Raw genomic sequence first — 8312 nt, 5'->3', positions numbered from 1 at the left:
ATACGTTGGTAGGCACAGTTTGTTCTAGAAAGATGCTGTAAATTAATACAATACAACATTATTCATCTGATCTGATTCATCTACAGACTGGATTACAAAGCTTAAAAGGTTTTAAAAAAAACATTTAAAAACAATATAATGGATACTTGAGAGACTTTGGGTTTAATTATCATGCATGCACACAAGTTGCAGAAAAAAGCTACATTCTAAAGAAAGTATGGTAAGAGGCATTACAAAATTGAATTCACCATCATCATGAACGAAAGATGAAAGCCTGACATGTGTGATAAATAGGCCTAGATGACATTTTCTATTTTGGCAGATGTCGGTTACACATACACACACATAATTATCTTCACAAACACTTCATAAATACCAACAAAAGGTACACAAAAGAATACAATATACAACTTTCAAATTTTTTTCTTGCTTATTTGGCAATATACCGATGCAAACATTGCTCAAAACTCATGACGTAATTTTTGTCTCTGCTTTTACAGTTTTACCAAAATTTATTTTGTTTTCATTTTTATAAGTAAAAACAGTAACCAACAGTGTAAAGATGGACAAGTTTATAAAACTAGTGATCTTAAACCCAAATCATAATTATGCACATTTTAGGTGTTTAATATATTTCTTAATATGATTTTTTTTTTCTAGCAAAACCTACTTTACAGAAAAACATTATTTAAAGCGTAAGCTTTAAATTTTTTTTAAAAAGAAATATAAATAGCAAAGTTGATATTACTCATCTGTAACGAAAGAGTAAAATGTATTAATTTTAACTCTAGGGTAAAGATGGATGTTGTACAACATTTTGTTGAAGTACTCCCAATACTCATCGTGTTCCTAGTCCCATTTGTCTGTGTGAATTTATCGGTGAATAACGTAGCCCTACTTCTTGGCTGTAAAGTTTTCTCCGTTCCAATAGCGGTTGGAGCTGACTTCCAGGGCTTTGTTTGGAAAGTAGGAGCCCTGAGTAACAGAGTAAGTTTTTCTTTTTTTTAATTGGAAATAATTCATAACGAATATGATTAATATATCCTCTACACAATAATCTTCGGGCGTCCAACAAGATGTGTAATTTTTCTTCTGTGTATATAAGAAATGTTGAAAATGTATAGAAACAAGTATGCTATCTATTTTATACAATGAATAAAAGTATAAATTATGTAAAGTCACGGTGTACACAGTTTGAAAAACAAAAAAAAAACAAAAAAAAAAATACTTTAAAAAGTAAAAGTAATAGTAATTCTGAAAATCTGAAAGAATTATGCATGATGGAAGCATACAATGAACACAATAAACAATAGGCCTATGTATTAACAGATATTGTTGGTATTAATAAAACAAAATGTACTCATGTATACTGAACACAATATGTAATATATGAAATATGAAATAATAAAATAATTTTCCTAAATTTAATTTTTTTTTAAAAGTAACTGAAGAAGATTTCAAACAAGTGTTTCACAAACTCTGATAGTAATTCTAAAAATAGGCTCTAAAAGCCTCTTGTTAGTTTTTTTCCCCCATGATCAGGCCTACACGATTTATCATGCTCCAGTTTGAAAATACTTGTTTTATGTGTTGGAGATTGTACTTCTAATAGTCAAATCAAGACCATTTAAAGCGGTTTTAAGTGTTACCAATATATATTGCCAACTATTCTAGTAAAACTAAACTAAAGCTTGTTTTTATTTTCAGATTAATAATAGTCCCTTCATCCAAGTTAAAGTTCATTTTAACTGGTAAGTAAATATGTTGTTTCTAAAGGGTTTATAAAAATTTATAGGCCCTATCATTGTAAATCCATGTATGTCATTCAAGTTATATACCAGTCGTTGAAAAAAAAAAATACATCAAGGCATATCAAACACTGTATTTATTTTCGAATGAAAATTTCAGCCGGTCCTCTGGCCTTCATCAACTTTACAGAGTGCACAAGATTGGTTTTTACAAATTGTATACTGCAGTCTACCAAAATAGATTGTTAACGTAACTCTCTTTCTTATAGTATCCACCAATTTTTGTTCTCGCATGTTGAGATCAGTCGACGAGTATTTCTTCGTGGAATGTTACGGTTCTGTCAACCCTATATTGGTATTGATTACCATGATGGCATATTTTATGGGGTTAACCCCATAATAAATAACATGCATGCCGTAAGTAATTTTAGTTATTATTATTAAATTATTTCAAGAAATTGGAGATGGATTGAAAAATCTCAATTATGTAATTTTAATTTTGTGTTATCACCATCTTCATTGAATACTATATGGCTGATCATTAAGTGTTCATCTCTGTGTACCTATTACTTGTGCTATTTATATTTTTATTACTAAACTGAATAAACCGAATTTCGGTAACATAAAAGTGTTGACAGTTGTTGCACGGCGCTATGTATTTCTATGTATCGACGTGCAGTACAAGGGTATTACTTTGCTCTTTTTTTTCCAGGATACCGGAGTAGAGTTGTCATTCAACGTACCAATCTAAATAAAACGTTTGATGGATTTTCATTCATTGATAATGTTAAAATGAAGACCAAAAATATAATCGATGATGACATAGTTGTCATTACGAAACTATACTCATCTTCTCAATTTAATTCTGATCTTAGTGCTTATAACAATCATGACATTATCATTATCGATGTTAACCTGTTGTTCGCCCTCAAGTGTGCGAAACGTGAATTTTTCTAAAAGGGATTTTCCCTTCTGGTAAATGTAAACATACAAAACGTGCATTAACGTTAATGTACGTTAACTACTGCAGAAGCACATAATCAAATATTAGTCATAATTATTTCAGTTTACATAAATTAATTAATTGTTTAGTTCTATTGTCTGAAAGCCATGGTAGTTTGCTGTTGCTATTGTCTTAACCACCAGGATCGTTTTCACACATAAGAGAAATTGTAGTATTTTTAACAATTTGAAGTCATGATCCATCCCAGGTCAGCTTGGTCCCTTGGTGCCCATTAAGGGATTTGCTATAGGCTTAGAAAAAAATTTTAGATATTGTTGTTTAGTTTGGTGGAGGTAATGTTTGGTCATACCGAAAAATTGTAAAAAAAAAACTTGACCTTTTGACCTAGGTCAAAAGTCACGAGTGCCAAAATTGCAATTTGTAGGCCTATATTAAAATGTTTTTTTCACTAATAAAATTCCTATGGTTGAAAATATAAAATATTACTTGAAATATATTGTTTTCTACCGCAATATAAAATGTGATTCATTGAATAAACATGAAGAGATCTCCCGAAAGGGATTTCTTCCAACTTGGAGCCCCTGTTTCAAGTTTATTATGAGTATATTTTTTTTATGCCCAAGGCCACAAAGCACAAAGACAATTGAGGCCCTAATTTCAGGAACGCCCTTTAGCGCTTCCCATCCCCATAGCGGGTAAGTCCAGATCTAGGCCTACTGGTCTATTTCTAACTAGGGTGGACTACTGGGCCTAGGATATGTTTCACTACAGCTAGTAAATGGAGAATGTGCTACGAATGGAGGAAAACGACTACATATGTAGTAGAGGAAATGGAGGTAGGGGTATTGAAATATTAGAGGGGGAGGGGGGTCTGTGTACATGACCGAACCCGACACAAATCGTGTTCAGACCTAGGCCTAGCATCACTGGTTGTACTGCTAGATGTTTCTTGAAAAAATCATTCCTCAGAATTGTATTCAAGTTTATTTATTATGTAAATTAATATTTGTGATAAATACTCTCACTTAAATCGATATTCTCATCCCCGCTATTTTCGTCCATCCAAGTACATCACTCACTGACAGAAAACAATTGCTGGTTTCCTTTCGATCGCTAACAGCCGGCCATGTCTATTTACTATGACGTTAGGGAAAACCCCTAAAAGAGTCAGGAACATAGGGCAGCACTACTAAATCAAGCGGGGAAAATCTGCTTGTACCGTATACATTTTTTTATCGTAGGTAAGTTGAGCAAAAAAAAAAAAAAAAAAAAAAAATTATTAGATTAATAGCATTATTGGTTACCGATGTGCGGCTAACGTTCGCCCTGTGATTCAGTTGATCCCTTTCATCTGTGCTGTTGTGTTTATAAAATTAGACCACAGGTTAGGCGGTGAAGTAGATATGAGCAGAAAAAATTGGTCCAGATTTCTCATAGGCCTATTTTGCCTAAATTGGGTCGTCTTAAGAAATGGGACCAGATAATGGGTTAACATTTAAGAAAATAGGTCCACATTTTTAATTTACGCGTAAAGTGGGTCGACCCTGATATTGTGCCACACTGTTTGAAAAATCCTGGCTACAGCATGAATACGATTCATTATTAAATAAATGAAAATGAACATTGAGTCTTTCATATATTGACAGTAGGCTAATATTTTGACGGTAATATGTAATTGAACTATATCATTTATATATCAGCGATACTCAAAGAAAATACCTAAAGTAATGTAACATACAAAATTACATACCGTAACCTAAACTTGCTGTAGTTTAAAGTAAGGTACAATTGTACATGACATGCCTTTTAATATAATTAACATTAAAAAATACTACTAATAATAATATATAGGCATATATAGTATATTACTAAAAAAATACAAAGAAGCAAAGCGCTCTGATCTTCATGAAATAGCATTATATAAATGATGTAATGTATGAAATTAGGGGCCAAACTAAAAAATACATTTTTTCACAATATGTAACTAAAGTTCAAATAGGCCCAACATTTTTTATTACTCCTGCGGCTCAATCAAATATCATATGTTAATGAAAATGTACAATATAAAACTGTTCATTAGTTATTAGAATAGTAACGTCATCAATGTATTTTTTTTAAATCAACAGCAACGTATCTGAAGTTTTATCTTTAAATGATGACCTTTGGACCTCCTGAATTCTGCAATATGAGATTTTCGAGTCGAGTGGAGCATTATGTAAATGTTTCGTACAGAAAAAAAAATATATACGGACGCGCCTTTAGAGACAGTAAATAAGCCCGTATGGGATACGGGCCACGACGTCAAGAAAATTCTAACATAGGCCTGAGTAGAGTAGACCTACAGAGGAAGGCCACTAGAATTATTATTTATAGAAAAAAGCAAGGGACGCTTTATATTCATACAGATAAATAGTATTAGTATTAGGTATGTAGAGAAGATGTATTCACAGATAAAACACTCACACTTGGTTTTAAAATTATTCATGGCTACTGTTCCTCCTTTAATGATTCTTTTAGATCCAGTGATGATAGGTGTGAAGGGAGTTTAATACATTAGCAAAGCCAATACCAATACTTTAATTTCAATTTGAAGTATTTATTGCATATTCAAAACATATAAAAAACATCATTCAAATCAAATCAAATATCAGAATTGCTTATAAAAAATAACATTTACAAAAAAAAAAAAATCTTAGTTGTTAACAGTTAAATAATTAAATTATTTTGTTACATAAAAATATTATCTTAATAATAATAATAAATAATTTTTAAAATTATTATTATTATTATTATTATTATTATTATTATTATTATCTTGCTGACTTATTGCACTTATAATTACTAAAAAAAAGGACGGGAATTAATAAAATAAATATGATATTAAACAAACAATACGGCCATCAGAAGTCTAGAGACATATGTGTGTATATCCTCATGCCCACATCGACTGTAACTCATAGTTGTACGCTGCCTAAGTTGACAGTTGAAAATCAGAGGAAATTGCTTTTTAAAACTAAATTCAAATTTAGTCAAAATTACGTTTCAAATAGCATTACATGATATAATATTGTAAAACCTATTTAAAAACTGTCAATCATCAAAGAGTAAAGACAGATTAGAATGACTTGGAGATGGACAGTAAAAAGCCATCTGCGTTGAGCATCGAATGGGAAAAAATGCGACTTTTTAACAGTTGTATGAAAACAAAGTTTCCATATCCAAGTTATCGATTTTTCCAATTCAATAGGCCTTCATGACATCGCAGTTTTTGCCAACGGTGATTGGTCGGGGAGCATGTGGGAGAGGGCCTATGGACGAGCCACAGTAAATCCGACAATTTAGGGATTTGAAAGGCTATTGTGTCTTTCCCCCGACGGGACAGCGGCTCTAGTCAAACGATCGTCAACCACAGGGGCGGATCCAGAGATGTCCAAGGGGGGGGGCGGAAAGGGGGGCCGAAATTTGGGCCGATCGAGACAACAATGACCTAGGGGGTTCGGGGGCATGTCCCCGCGAAATATTTGTGTTCTAGACGCCCGAAAATAACATTTGAGGCGTTGTGGGTTATCAATTTTTTCCTTTTCTTTCTTTTTTTCTTTTTTTTTTTCTTTTTTTTACCTCCCAAAAGGGGGGCCGGGGCCGGGGCCGGGCCGCCCCCCCCCCCCTAAATCCGCCCCTGGACACGCGGCCAGCCCTAAAACTGAGAGCTTCCCGAACGGCGGGATAACTACGCGGTATACAATCAATGATTTCATGGAAATCATACTTTCCTTTTCAATAATATGTTTTCAACAATTTGCGTATCCAGGAGATGTGCGGGGGGAGTGGGGTGCCGTTTCATGTTAATTCACAACTTGCGGCTTTATTTTTGTTCATTTAGCTGCGCTTGGCTTACAGCTGAAAATTATAACAATACAATTTTTTTCTCGCCAAATAAATTTGTTTATGTCTATATCTTTTTGGCAGCAAATTTACAAATTTTTGTAGTAAAACGTCTGTTAATCATTGATGTTTTTCGATCTGTAAGGTATTGCAGATAAAATAATTATCTGTATATAGTATACGTAAATAATACTGCTCCACCTACTTTTATAACTTATGTAGTTCCGTTGAATGAGTAATTAAAAGTTATAGGCCTATTGATATTATTTATTTTACCACTCTGGTTCGATGGGTCGCGTCTAGCTGAGAACCTGAGAAAGTAATTTTCGCCCGTTTATGAATTACGGCATTAGTTCAACAACATTTCCCCATTCGTATTTCCCATGTGATGATGCGACCAATAAATAAATGTTTACAAAGCACACTGTAATCTATTGTATCTGAGACAACAGACCAAGGCACCAGCGGTAAACAGAAACTTGTGAAAATACAGGCTATTATCTGTTCCCATGAATTCGGGTAAACCGAGTGCAGCGACAACAATTGAATTTTGAACACGTCATTCTGTTCTAATGTAATGTAGGCATTGTGTCAAAAACAATTTTAACCGATTCTCCTGGGAACAAAAATACAATACTGTACAACTATAGTGTATTGTTTTTATTTCCCTTGAGAATGAAAAAAAAAGGGGAAAAATATGGAGTAGTTCAGCATGATGGAATGTGAAACGATTAATATGCCTGTATAGATTTCAATTACTTTAGAAACGGCCCACCTATTTTCAAATGCACTGAGTGTAATGACACTTAAGTATGGTTACTTGACTGTGACAAGAAATTAGGTCTATTTTTTCGTAGGCCTACTGGGTGTTAAATTTTCGTATTCCCCTAAGTCCATGGTATTGTATTCCATAACCGAGGTATATATGAAAATAGACCCACTTGTTTTTTTAAGCAAAATGACAGTAGGTAATTTGATATGGAAGCGCTAACACCATAATAATAATAGGCCTAATTAAAAAAAAAGAATCATTTGCTACCTAGAGCTACAACACATAATCGCAAACTTAGAGTTGAATACGATCTTTCTTGACAAGTTACAACGAACAAGAACGTTTATTACAGCGCATGGTATGGCATTATTATCATCTGTAAGTAACACCGGTGAAGGTGTATCTCCAAATCAAAAGTTACTTTCAAGTGATTTACTATTATTCATTGCGTTGCGTAATTTGCTGGGGATGGTGGTGCAATGATCGGGCCTTAATGATAGTGAAATCAAGATTTCGTATTCCAATGTTAACTCCATTGGATAACTATTACAGTAGTGATAAAAAAAAAGTAGTATAGCCGTATTATTCAGTGTATACCAATGAAACAAATGCAGTAGGTAGCACTTTTTTGACAAACGATGTATTTTATTTCACAAGCTTTCGCCCCAGTCAATGGGGCTTCATCTGGTGAGTTTAAGGTTGTGAAATTAAGCCAGGGGCGGATCCAGAGAGAGGGGGGGGGGGATGGCACAATATGAAGTTCATGCCGCCACGCAAACCTCAGCCCTACCAATAAGTAGTAAATAATCGAGCTCTCCTTTCGCCCACTGCTGTATATCACCACTAAGCTCGGTGCACTCCCTTTTTAACTCTTCCTCTTTTTAACTCATATTTGTCACCCTCTTTTTTATTTTTCGACTTGACTGACGTTGGGTTGGGGTACGGG

The sequence above is a fragment of the Anneissia japonica genome, unplaced genomic scaffold, assembly GCF_011630105.1.
Source record: "Anneissia japonica isolate Jap-2015-1 unplaced genomic scaffold, ASM1163010v1 scaffold24788_len87353_cov107, whole genome shotgun sequence".
Classification (NCBI taxonomy): Eukaryota; Metazoa; Echinodermata; class Crinoidea; order Comatulida; family Comatulidae; genus Anneissia; species Anneissia japonica.
Note: the sequence above shows the minus strand (reverse complement) of the source record.